Source organism: Camelina sativa, chromosome 18, assembly GCF_030686135.1.
Source record: "Camelina sativa cultivar CO46 ecotype springtype chromosome 18, ASM3068613v1".
Classification (NCBI taxonomy): Eukaryota; Viridiplantae; Streptophyta; class Magnoliopsida; order Brassicales; family Brassicaceae; genus Camelina; species Camelina sativa.
Window position 1 is genome coordinate 4,474,567 of NC_141897.1, and position 14,254 is coordinate 4,488,820.

Sequence of the window (14,254 nt, forward strand, 5' to 3'; positions counted from 1 at the left end):
CTTACAACTTAAAAGTAGAGGATTACAAGAAAAATAAAAATAAAGACTAGATGAGTTTTCTAAGAGGATGAGTCTTCCAAAGAATTCACAACCTTGATGAGTTTGCAAAGAGTGAAAGATCTTTTGATGTCTTGTAGGATTTCAGCTTGAAGGCGCGCTTCAGAAAATCCATAATCAACAAGTGATCATATTCAGCTCGTGCGATAGACGCATAGGGGGCGTTTCGTCAGCGCCGGAGAACATGTTTCAAAAATTGTCCTCGATAATAGTGTCTGGGAGCGTTTCCTCTTCTAATAGTTATATTATTTTGTAACAATTACTCGTGTTTTTATCAATCCAAAAGTTAGGGATATATACAATATTGACGAAACATGATTTTAAATTTAAAAAACAGATAATTAAAAATTAAACATTTAAGTAACTATATGAATTCAAAAATTTAGATAGCCAAATTTAACATTCTAAACTTTTATTAATATGGACAAGGGTCAAATTAACCCTTTCGCTCGAAGGAATTGGCTCTCGCATGCTTCATATTGGCCTCCTACTTATGATGACATAGTCCAATGATGATGTTATCTCATTCTATCGATCAAAAAGTTTAGTTCTTATAAAAGGAGAAAACCATTGTCACAAACCGGCAAAGACGCATACAACATTTCAAAACACATGATCCATAACAACTATTACCATTTCAAGCAACATATCAGTGAATTGGTTTAATCAAAGTGATGTGGAAAGCATTTGAGAGTTTTATCTATATGATATATTAGTTTTGTACGAGTATATAAGAAGTGGACTTAACAGATTTCATTTGTTGTCTTTAAAGCTTACGTTAAGAAAGCATGGTCACTTTCCCTTCTTCATCAAATTACATTAAGTTTCTTTTATTTGTTTCAATCGTTATGAATGTATCATATATTAGGGAACAATTATATAATAATATAATTGATTTTTGTTTAAAAAAATGGATAGGATCAGATGAAAATTTTAGGAAATTCACATAATTTCAGGATTATTTACTAAAAATGAATATTAAACTTTTCAATTTTTTTAAAGTATAAACAAATAAATGAATGATTTATAGTATCTTAACTCAAACTCAAATATGTTCCAAATAAGCCTTTATTTAAACAAGAATATATATGAAATGAGAAAATTCAAGATGGATATATGAGAATCATGGGACGCCTAAACTTTTTTTTGTTTTTGAACAAAGACTTGATTTCATTCATTATAAAGCCAAGTACAGAGGAAAAGATGCAAAGATCCAAAGATTTAAGATAAGGGCATTCCCCAATGCCAAACAAAGGTAGATAAAGAAGAACGACATAGAGACTGTGAGAGCTTTGAGGCAAAGGCAATGAAGCAGTTTGACACAAGTGATATCAAGGATTGTCGAACAGTCTTCCATGAGTAGCTCAATGGTAGACAATTTGGTCATTGTCACAAGACAAAATGACGTTGATAAAGTGGTGATGGCTATGAGTCTCGCCGGCACGAGAGGATCTACTTGAAATAGAGCATAAGCCATACCATGAGAGATTATGGTTTTATAAACGGGTGGAGCATGTTTTGAAACACTAACTGGAGAAACTGGATCTTCCTTAGGGCGAGCTAACGCTGCTAGAATCCAGATCGTAGAAGTGATGGCAGCAAGGTGATGGCTGAAGTAGGTAGCTAGAACTGTCAAGGGACGTCGCCTAAACTAATTCTCAAATTTATTGAATGGCAAATATTTTTACCATCTATCGTGTGACCTGAATTAAAATTATACTAAAAACTCATATTAGTCTTATAATTCAACTATTAGATCACCGTAATTCTCACACATGCAGTCGAATCTCTTATAGTCATGATAAATATTGGTATGCATAGTCTCATTTTATACTATTGAATTTATTATCCATTTTCTTATCTGTTTTATTTCAAATTGCACTATATTTGATTGAGTTTCTCGGATCACACATATTAGTTGTTAGCATATGTCTTGTTCCATTAATTTTAAGATATTATATTTTTGGAATAGATCAAGATGCATTGTATAATAGATATACCTCGAAAGTCCCTAAATTATTGACCGGAAACAATTTTGTGAATAGCTGAACTCATGACTGTTAACCTAATCCTTATTCGTTTACATAATCACATCGTTAACAACATTTAATTAACAACATTTTCCACGTTCAAATTTAATATGTATGGTGCGACTCTAAGAGATATATTATTTTGTACCAAATGCAATCCAAGTGTTGACAATTCATTCAGTTCTTGATCAGTCTGGTTGGATTCACACTATCGGGACATTAGGATGCTTCTCATGAATTATGTTTTCAACTTTTCTAATCAATTTTTTCAATTTTATTATCGCTAATTATATGTCACGAACTAAATATTCTAGACATATTTTCGTTGCTATAACCCTTCTTGACAAATTTTAGAATAAATTAATAACTTTCGTTAGTATTTGATGGGCTTCTTCACTATGTTCTTTTATCCATGGATGAGTTCAATCGATGAGATTGGCTTTTCTGGATAAATATAGAAGTATATACAGAATCTGATTTGCTTCCAAAGATTTCATTATTTATTAGAAATCATGTTCACAGCTCATAGCCTCACCTCATATCATGTCATGTTAACTACTCCTTAAACATAACGTTAATCAACTTATTAATTAAGTTCAGTTGACAAAACAAATAAAACAAAATTCACATACTTCTAATATATATATATATATATATATATATATATATATATATATATATTGTAAAATAACACGACAATAATCCATTGTATAGTAAATTATCGTCAACTAGCATTGAGCCCGTTCTTCGTAGCGGACAAAACTTTACCAATTTACATATGAATATTAGTGGAAATATTTATCAAAATTATGTGTTATTGGTTGTATAATTTACAAATACTTGTTAAAATCTCATGTTATTCATTTAATTATTTGTTTGATTTCAAAATTTACATTATGTTTTAAATGAACAATTTTTGGGTTCACCTCTAGGGGTGAACTTTTCTTATTCATTATTTTGTAAACTCAAATCGACATATGATTTCGTTTAATTGTAAAATATAAACTCTAATCATTATTTTATAAACCTAAACCAACATAATTTCTTTATTGAAAAATCTACAGAATTGGTTTCCATAACTTGTTTTGTCTTTTTATTTTAGTTTTGATTTATTTTATAAATATGACATGACATGACAGTTTGCTATGTTTTGATTGGTTAATTAAGAGGGGGTGAATAAGAGTGATTCACCCCTAGGGGTAAAGCCAAGAATTTTTCTTTTGATTTTTAGAATTTATAATTCCATATGGATTTAGAAATCACCTCTCCAATGACAGCCCCTAAATTTTGTTCTTTACCAATTAAAACTAAAAAAGTTTAATTTCTTTCACACAATGTTATACCAAAAAAATGAAGACGTAATTAATCAATCATGTTACTTAATAATGGGCTTAGATTCATCTAATCAGATGATCAACCTACCAATTTACAACAAGTTTTTATTTCAAATATTAATTTAATACTCGAATATTACTTTAGTAATTAGATTTTAACCCGCGGTATACCGCGTGCATATAATTTTATTATTAATTATATTTTATATTCTAGTTGTTTGTAAAATATTTGATGTTTTATAAATAGAGAAATAACCTAATTTTCCGACCGCTTGTACGACCAAATGTTTATATTAATTTTTTAACCTGTAATATACTATATGACCATTTGTTTATTATATTTATTTTGTTTTGTTTAGTGTTTGTGATTCTGTTTCGATTTTTAATTATTATAACAAAAAATAAGGGATCGAAATACATAATAAATCATTTATATGATGTGATTAAGTCACATTTTTCCCTAATAAATTAATTATTTTACACAATCTTAGATAAAACAAATTGATTTTCTATGTCAGATATTATAATATTTCTATTGTTGGCAAATAATAAAATGAGGATTTAAACCGTGTTAGCACATATTTAATAATATTTTATTAATTCCAACATGTCTTTTTTATAACCACATTATATAGTATTTTAAATTTTTTAAATTTTACATATTCATAATATTTTACATTTTATTAAATATATATATTAATTATAATATTTAAATAATTAGGAATCAAAGTTCTTTTGATGTTAAGAATCAAAACTCACAGATTTGGAAAATAAAATGGAAAATATATCATAGTTTATGTCTCTATATAATATTGATTGCTGTTTTTTTTTTTGGTTGGAATGAAATGTAAAATATCTAGGAAACAAGATGTTATTTTTGGAAAGTTTTTAGAGATTAAATTTGTAAATAAGTTTTTAAATACATATAACTTCAAGGGTAAAACACCAAATGTACTTCAAAAATGTTAATATAGATTTAGGAAACAAAGTGTGTCCTGATACTTTTTTTGGAAATTTTTAAGGGGTTAATATTGTAAATTAAAATTTAAGTAAGTAAAACTAAAAGGGCATAACACAATACTTACAAAATGTTAATATAGATCGAAGCAAACCTATATTGAAGCAAAAACTGTGCGGTAATATAGATTGAAGCAAACCACGGTGAAACAACGGTAATATAGGCGATTTTCTAAAGCCACCGTTTCAAGCAAAACCTTCCTTCTCTACTTTTTTCCGGCCGGCGTCGGCCATCGTGGTTTTCTTTGTACAATTGCTTTTACATCTCTTAATTACCGCACAGTTTTTAAATTTTCAGTAACTAAAAATGGCAAATCGAGATTATCAAACCCACGCAACTTGCCTCTTCACGACAACGGTGTTTCAGAAAGTGAATCCGTCATTTCCATATCAGACTATGGTCACTCCATCGGATCGATCCTTGATTTGGATTATCTATCAAATCGTTAGGATTTAGCTAATCAATATGAGAGATTCATCTCATCTCCATTGTCGCTCCTTTCACATAATGTCAATTCGAAGGAATTGTGATATCTTTCTTTGTAGAAAGTTTTTTTCCGGTGTGTGCGGTCACTGTCGGTGGAATTTCCGGGTTTCAACCGGTGAATATTCTCCTACCCAAAGGTATGGAGTTTCAACATGGTTTTTTGATCCTGGAATCAATGGAAGAATCAATCTACTTGATGAAATCAGAATCCGAAATAGATGTGGGTATGTTCCTCAAACTGAGTTGGGATTAATTATCCTTATATGTGCAAGATTTGAGGCTGGGTACTCTTCTGTTGGATCTGTTGATATTTTTCTTGTGACGTTAACATTGTATGATGATGGTGATGTTCTCCCATTACCTTGGTTGGAATATTTCATCTTGTTGATTGATTATATGGGATGTGGAGTGTATGGTTCTAAAATGAAGGCGATGATTTTCGATGATGACGATGGTGATAACTTTTCCAGGTCGAAAGCCTTTCTTTTGCTAGAACTGGTTCATCGTTTTATTCAATTGATATGTCCTTCGTATTATCCAAAACAAGACACGAGCGTGATGGGAAGAAATCGTGGTGAGTGACTGTGATGATGATGATTTCTCTTTCCATTGGTCGGAAGATTCTACTGCTATGAAAAGGAAAATAATGGTCAATAATCGGTAACGATGCGTTAGACATTTCCAGCATATCGTTTTGAGTTTCAAAAGACAATATTCAGAATCATTCCAAGCAACACTTCAGTTTTTTCTTTTAACAAAAAAATGCATTTTGGAGTTTCATCTATAAGATGATAGCCAATTACGAGTATGTGAAAGGGGACGTAAGAGAGTCACTTCCACTCTTTCATTGAAATTGTATTCAATTTCCTATATTTGTGTCATTGGTTGTATATGAGTGATTTATGTATCATGTAAAACTTTTTATAATATAATATATTTGATTTGTTGGGAAAAAAAAAAGATTGAAGCAAACCAACAGAGAATAATAAATAAAATGTAGTAATAGCTTACTATTTCATGATAAGTTACTTTCAGACTAACAAAAAAGATTGAAGCAAACTCTTTATCGCCTTTGGCCACCATAAACCTTGGCAAGACTCTGCTAATCGCTTCAGTCGCTAGCTTACGTACTGTATGTTTTTAACTACATTTTCACTGTTCTCCCTATAACGCGAGCATAGTGGTTCTTACTCCGCTGAAACAGCCGTCGACGTCGATGTTGTAGGTGGAAATGTTAAAGAATCCCCCAAACCTTCCGGTGGAGTTAACCCTCACGACTCGACAAGTAACGAATCCGTTCACAGCAGAAATGCTGTAGAATCAACTAGCGGAAAGGCGAAAGATCCGTCAATGGCCACTGGTACTACCGGCGGAGACAGCGGCGATGATAAGACTGCGTCGCGGTGCTGTATTTGGAAGAAGACCCGATCGAACCACATCAATCAAGAGTCAGGTACTAAATCCGCCGATGCTCGGGCTGGTGTTAAGTCTCCGGCTACAATCAGCAAACAAACCAACTCGAAGATCAGCGCAACGAACTCCAATCGTCCGGTCAATTCTCTGGTAGGATTCACGGAAGTTCAATTAACCGGTCTCAACCCTTCGGTTACCACAACAAGGGGAAAACGGCCAAAACCAACCTCAACTATCTGCTAAACATTTGTTCATATCTAAACTTCAATACCATGTAAATAACATGAATTGTGTTAAAATTTAAATTTGCTACTTGAACTATATGAAATGTTCTCAATTTTAACATATGTTCGAACGATATTAAGTCGAAGTTTAACGATGTTGAGTCAGACGACCTATGGCATCCACGTGGCACTAAAATTGACTAAAACGATGTCGTCTTAGTCATTTCATATCAATCACAACACACCGAAAATGACCAAAACGAAGTCGTTTTAGTCAATTACAATGCCACGTGGACGATACTAGTTGTCTGACTCAGCGTTGTTAAACTTTGACTTAACACCGTTCGAATATATGTTGAAATTGACAACATTTCTTATAGTTCAGGTAGTAAATCTGAATTTTAATATTTCATATAATTGGCACTGAACATATATAGCCAATTTGAATATTAACACGGTTCAGGTTGTTATTTGTAGGGTAGTGAAATTTAGGTATGAAAAAGGGTTTGGCAAATAGTTGGGGTTGATTTTGGCCATTTACCCCCACAACAAGAGCCCAATCTTTGAGGCCAAGTAAACCAAAGTCTGGTTTAGTGAATTATCTGGTTACGACAGACCCTAATCCGGGAGAGAGGAGGGGGACTTTGAGCCAATCTACTCGCTGGAATGAAACAGTAGACCAATCAAGGGCTCGGAGAAATGGTAAGGTATCACATATAAAGAAGGTACCAGTGGAAACCAAAATCTCGGAGATCAACCTATATCGGGAAGCCATAACTATGGAGAGGGAACCAGCAATAGAGCCACCGGTTCATGTTTTGGTTATCTCAACAACTTATGATGTGGCTCTTCTTCTACCTAAAATCCTCCTAACCCGAATGGAGAGGACGAGCGATCTAGATCGGGCAATGCTGCAGACCTAAACCCCCGAGAGCAACGTAACCAGAACCCTAGAGCCGTCGGTTCATGTTTTGGCCATTTCAAGAACTTTCTTCGGTTCTTCTTCTACCCAAAATCCTCCTAACCCGAACAAAGAGGAAGATGAATACGTCAGATCTTGGTGTGCTAGAACCCTCATCGAGCATGTGTTCCCCGCAGGTACCATGATTGGGATATTTGCCCAACTGTGATACTCAGCGTAGAGGAGCATAAGTACAATGGCAAGAAAGAGGAAGGTCAAATCGACCCAATTACAGCAATGAGAGACAAGTTCTTACAGATTTTACTGATCTACTGCATTCTTGTACACCTTCATTTTGGAGCGAATCTCGTGATTGATAAATTTGTTATCAAAGCTTATCAAGGACAATTTTATTAATGATGTGAATCTCCATATATGGATTATGATAATCAGATTAAAATATGATCATCTTCTATACAATAGAAGATTCCTAACGCATCAACCTACCAAATATACATAATGTATTAACACGTATATCTAACGATGTGGTATTTATACGGTGGTTAAGGATTAAATATGCAAAAATACCTTACAATACAAAAATCAATAAATCAAAGTTTGAAAGAATTTTACCGCAAATGAGAAAGAAATAATGTTCAAAATATACGTAGAACAAGAAAAAAAATTATCAAATAATGTCCATGTAATTATTATGTTGACAACAATTTTTTTTAAATCAATAATGTTAAATAATCCATCTAATACATTTGTACCATATGACCGAACGGTATGTTGGCTCAATTGGATTCTCTATCATACATTTGTCTGAGAGTTCTTAAGCTCAGAGTCTAGAAAATCCATTAGATCCTTAAGAAAATAAGAAATTTCTTATATATTCATTGTTAATTTGTACAACAGTTGTGCAATTTTATTTGAGACTATCTAAAATTGATATTTGCAAAATAAAAGTTTTTTCGTCCACCACTACCAATAAGTTTTTTAAAATATGTTGAATTGTGTTTTGATAGCTGATAGTTTTATTTTTAAAATATTATCTATCCATATTAAGAAAAAATGAATCCAGTTTAGGATTATTAGAGATTAATTGATATAAATCATTTATGTTTTAAACTTTGGTGTTATACTGTTATTTTTAAAATCTTCCTATTTATAATTATAGATTTATCTCTTATTATCCAATTGAGGTTTTAAATACTTCATTAAAATCTGGTGTTATTCAATGCTTAATTAAATGAACTCAATGATCAATGTGCCATTCACCATTACCATGTGATGTGTTTATGCAGAATTTTTATTGCCTATATTTCTCTTGGAAAACCAGTAGCTTTTAAAGGCTAGACTACCTATCTCGTAGTAAACAACAACACTATCTTGTAATAGCTATATAGAGGCTATCTTCTGATGATATATTGTAATGATTTTGATATAATCAATGTAAAAAAGCACTTACAATTCATTATCACTTGGCTTTAGTAAACTTTACTAAGTATTGATTATGGTACACTAGTGATGTTTCTTGAGTGAGCACAAGCTTGCTTCTCTGTAAGATGCTCAATTTCTGAGTATTTTCTGCAACGTGTGTATTTGTATTACTTCTAGGTAGATGTCTGGTTTATTGGTCCCTCTGCTTAGTAAGTTCTTCTAATTTTCCCGGCAAAAGTATTCTCCTTTTTGAGTCTCATCATGATCTACTAGCTCTACTAGTTCTCTGGAAATTTTAGTGTAGAACCTTCTCACCCTTTATGATAAAAAGTGGGAATTGTTCCCTGAAGACAGGGTTCTTGCTGAAGCTAAATTCGATAGCCAAGAAGCTGAGGTACTTTTTGTTGTCTCTTTAATCTATTGATGTCATTGTCTTTGTTATTACCTTGACCTTACATATTGATATGACATATAAAGACTCACGAAGTTAAAGAAGATGAAGGCTGCGTATGTTCTTTCCTCACAATCTTCCATTTTGTTTGTTCAAATAATATATTTTTTATTGCTTTGTTATCATACTTAGTGTTGTTGTTGATTTAGTTTTCAGGCCTCAGAAGTTCCATGAAGTATCAAACTGAATATATTTGCTGTGTTAGAGTAATGTTGCTTGATGTTATTGCATTTATTCAGTTTCTGCTGTGTAATATCAGACTATCGAGGAAGATGATGAAGCGTTGGCTGGTGTGATCGCCCTTTAAAGAGGCTGCGACACAGAGGTGAAGGAGACTCTGCTTTGAAAAGCCATAGCTTAGACAGTCCGACTATAGACGAGACTCCTGCTTATGGCAAAAAGAGTGCTCTGATCTTGTTGCTATTTCATCTAAAACTGATCATGATGAAGGAAATCCAATGTTCTGATGGACGTAAATTGGTGTCTGTTGAAGAAATAAAAACTGAGGCAGTGAGACATTTCCGGGAGTTTTTGCAGTTCATCCCTAATGATTATGCAAGGGTTACGGTTGAGGGGTTGCAGCATCTGTGGCAGTTTCGGTGCTATGATTTGGATCAGGAGTTACTAACTCGCACAATTATTGGTGAAGAAATTCAGAAGGTCTTATTTTCCATGCCAAACAATAAGTCTCTTGGGCCTTATGGCTAAACCTATGACTTCTATAAGGCAACATGGGATATCATTGGGAATGAGTTTTGTCTTTTCCGTTCAATCTTTCTTTGCCAAAGGGTTCCTACCTAAGGGTATCAACTCTACCATTCTTGCTCTCATTCCTAAGAAGCTAGGAGCCTCTAAAATGAAAGATTACCGGCCCATTTCTTGCTGCAATGTTCTTTACAAAGTAATCTCGAAGATTATTGCTAACCGGCTAAAGAGGGTACTCCCTAAGTTTGTTTCCGTAAATCAATCTGCGTTTGTGCAAGACCACCTCTTAATCGAGAATGTACTCTTAGCAGCAGAGTTGGTGAAGAATTATCATAAAGCAACCATTTCGGGACAATGTGCGATTAAAATAGACATATCTAAGGTTTTTTACTCTGTCCAGTGGTCTTTTTTAACAAAGGTACTTATGACTACGCACTTCCCTCCTCATTTTATTTACTGGATCTCTCTGTGCGTTACCACGACGTCCTTCTCGGTTCAAGTCAATGGGGAGTTAGCAGGCTATTTCCTTAGCTCACGTGGCTTACGCCAAGGTTTCTCACTGTTGCCTTATCTGTTTGTAATTTGCATGCATGTGCTTTCTAAGATTCTTGATTGGGCTGCGGGAGCGAGATATTTTAGCTATCACCCGCGGTGTAAAAATCTCGGCTTAACTCACCTAAGTTTTGCTGATGACCTTATGGTACTTTCCGATGGTAAGGTTCGATCAATTGATGGCATTGTTAACATGTTCTTTGAATTTGCTCGTTGCTCTGACTTGCAAATCAGTATGGAGAAATCGACCCTGTTTTTGGTGGGAACCACCTATGCAGTTGCTCAACAGCTCAGCAACCGTTTCCCTTTTGCGATTGGACAGTTACCAGTGCGTTACCTGGGACTCCCTCTGGTCTCCAAAAAACTCTCTATTGCTGATTGCTCCCCTTTGATTGAACAGCTGCAAAATAGAATCCGGTTCTGGAATGCGAGATACTTATCCTTTGCAGGGCAGCTAAGTCTCATTAGTTCGGTACTTTGGAGCACTTGCAACTTTTGGCTAGGTGCTTTTCGACTCCCGCGAGTCTGCATTCAGGAAATTGAAAAGCTCTGCTCCACTTTCCTCTGGTCAGGCACGAATATGATTTCTCATAAAGCTAAGGTTTCCTGGTGATACGCCCAAATTCGAGGATCACTCAGCCGGATTAGAAATGATAGAAACTCGCCAATGTGCAAGGTGCAACGAGAGAGATTTAATGGATTGAGGGGTCACACAGAAGTTTCGAAAGGCTGCTGATATTCCCAACTCCGATCGCTGCTAGATATGACACACTAGTCCAGGAAGAGGAGGCTGTTGCTTGGATATTACACACAAAAAACAAAGAGATAGACTCATAAAATGAAAAGGAAATTGATTGATGATTCTCAAAAGAGATTCCATGTGTTTATATAGGGATAAGAAACTTGGTAACAAAGGCAAGTATTAATTATTCTTGAAAATAAAAGACAATAAATATAGATAGTTGAATGGAGACCCAACTCTTGAAGTTTTCCTTCTCAAGGTGTCCTTCCCAAGGTGAGTTGAACTCCATTTTCGTCATCGCTCTTTAACCACAAAATAAAGTGATTATTTTGGGCTTTCTTGGGCTTGTATTAGGCTCAAAGTGGACTTCCAGACAAAAGAGTAGACCATTAGTGAAATGTGTGTCCATTGGTTCATTATAACCTTTCCTGGAAAACCCATTAAGACAAAACCAAGGATAAGGAAAAAGAGTACAATGTCCACACACCCTTCTGTCCACTTAGCTCTTCATTGTGTTCGGATCAAGGTTAGGGTGTTGTGTTGTACTTGGTTGTCTTCTTTGATCCAAATATCGTCAAACATCAATTGGACAGCTCCAGCAAGTTGTTTGGTCCTCGCCCTTGTCATTGGTCCAACTAGTACAAGCATAACATCTTGCAGAACAAGCTCAACTTACACTTGATTATTCTCAGTGCTGCCCATTATCATATCACCTGGACTAGTCTTGGTCTGCGGTCGTTGGCTGAGGCTAATACGGTGAGTTGTTTGAATTTGATTTGGTGAATTGTCTCACACAGTGAGTAACTTTGGGTTAAGTGGGTCGACACAAATCTCCTTAAGTATGGGCTGTAAAAAAGATTTCGAGTCAGGGCTCCTGGATATGGACTAAACTACTCAAATATAGGGAGATCACTAAAGATTTTTGCAAGGTTAAGGTGGGTAATGGTGAACGTACGTCTTTTTGGTATGATCAGTGGTCCGCCTTAGGTACTCTAGCTGATCTCACGGGGATAGAGGGGTTGGTGACACAAGTATTGGTTGGGGTAGCACGGTAGCTGAAGCCTTTGTCAATCATCGTCGGCGGCGGCATCCTGCAGATCATCTTAACCAGATTGAAGACGTTTTGAACCTCCATCTTCGAAGCCAATTTGATAAGGCAGATGAGGTGGTTTAGCAGGGAAGGAACAATGTCTTTAAACCGCGTTTCTTGACAAAGGATACCTGGAATCATATCCGGACTACATCCTCAACCGTGAGTTTGCATAAGAGGGTGCAGTTTGCGCACGCTACACCGAAATTTTCTTTCTGTGTTTGGCTGGCGGTACATGATAGACTATCCACAGGTGCATGTATGGCTAAGTGGAATCGAGCCTTGTCAGGTTCCTGCGGTTTTTGCAGTGGTCACTTAGAAACCCGGGATCATCTGTTTTTCGATTGTGCTTATGGTTCAGCTATCTGGGCTAGCCTTGCTCGCGGCCTTCTCAAGTCCAACTACACTACATACTGGAGAACTCTTGTCACTCATGTATTGCAACATCCAAATGACCGTTTTGATGAATTTATAATTTTTTATATTTTCCAAGCAGTGGTCCAAACCATATGGCGGGATCGAAATGGCTGACTCCACGGAGAACCACCGCATTCTGCTTCCCAGGTTACTGTGTGGGTTGATAAAAAATTGAAGAATCAGTTAACAATGATTCAACGAGTGGGGGATCAACGCAACGCTGACGGATACCAATGATGGCTTCATTCTCGTTTTTAACCTTAGTTATCCTTCTTTTTAAGCTTTTTCTTTTGATTTTATAATCAGCAAAACATGCACTAGTTGTACAAACAAACTTTTTTCATTGAATATAATTTAACTTTACATTCAAAAAAAAAAACGAGTGAGCTCGTTATCCCAAAATACGAGCCCATTACAGATATGACTTCCAGTTCTATTCATTCTGGTACTTTTTTGAAAATAGGAGTAACTAAATATTCTTTGCATTGCTCATTTTGTTGGTATAATGTGTTGACGCTATTTTCTTCAAAACTGATGTGTTTTGTACGTTTTTTGTAGATTCAGTAGATAGAGGGGACTCTTCAGTTCTCATGCTTGAGATGAGAACTGTAGCTGCTACTTGGACCTGGCAACATAGGGAAATATTCATCTAACCATATGCTAAAACCCTTGCCATTGGCCACAACGAACATTGATGCATTGAAGAAATCTGCAGCAAGCATGGCTTTTACTTCTCAGGGCAGTAATGATAATATGGGATTTGTTGAAAACGGTTCAGTTGATGATTCCATGGGTATGGTAGTTGTCCCTAAATGCCAACTTTCTGCGGATGAGTGGAGATTGGTGAGCAGCATCGGGGACTGTTGAAGCATAATCAAATCTCGTATCACAACATATTTGCATATCATAACATATTTACATAACAAAACACATTTACATAACACAACACATTTGTATAAGTTAGTTATTTGATTAAGGGATGCAAGTTGTTCTGTTTTACAGTTGTGTCTTTTGATCAAAGAGTTGTGTCTGGTCTATTATCACAACACAATGGTTCGGTTCATATAAGTATAGATAGAGTCTTTGTAACACAAAACAATCGAGTCTATAATACATTCAAATTTCAGATCAATAAAAGTATTACTTTCTTACTCTGTTTTTTATCATCGTAAACACACAAACACAAAACATCAACATGGTATCAGAGCTTTGCGATTGAGAGGACCAGAGAGAAAACACTAAAAGAGAGAACAAGAGAGATCGTATCGTCAGCAAAAAGCAGAGACGATGCAAGGCTCCTCACATCAAGTGATGCCTATATTCAATGGGGAGAAGTACGACTTCTGGAGCATCAAGATGGCAACCATATTTTGAACCAGAAAACTATGGTC

General features: G+C 35.1%; 1 pseudogene; it reads left to right on the forward strand.

The window, feature by feature from the left end:
* Positions 1 to 4,745: 4,745 nt before the first annotated feature.
* On the forward strand, positions 4,746 to 5,857 carry LOC104763140 (uncharacterized; annotated as a pseudogene).
* Positions 5,858 to 14,254: the final 8,397 nt, after the last annotated feature.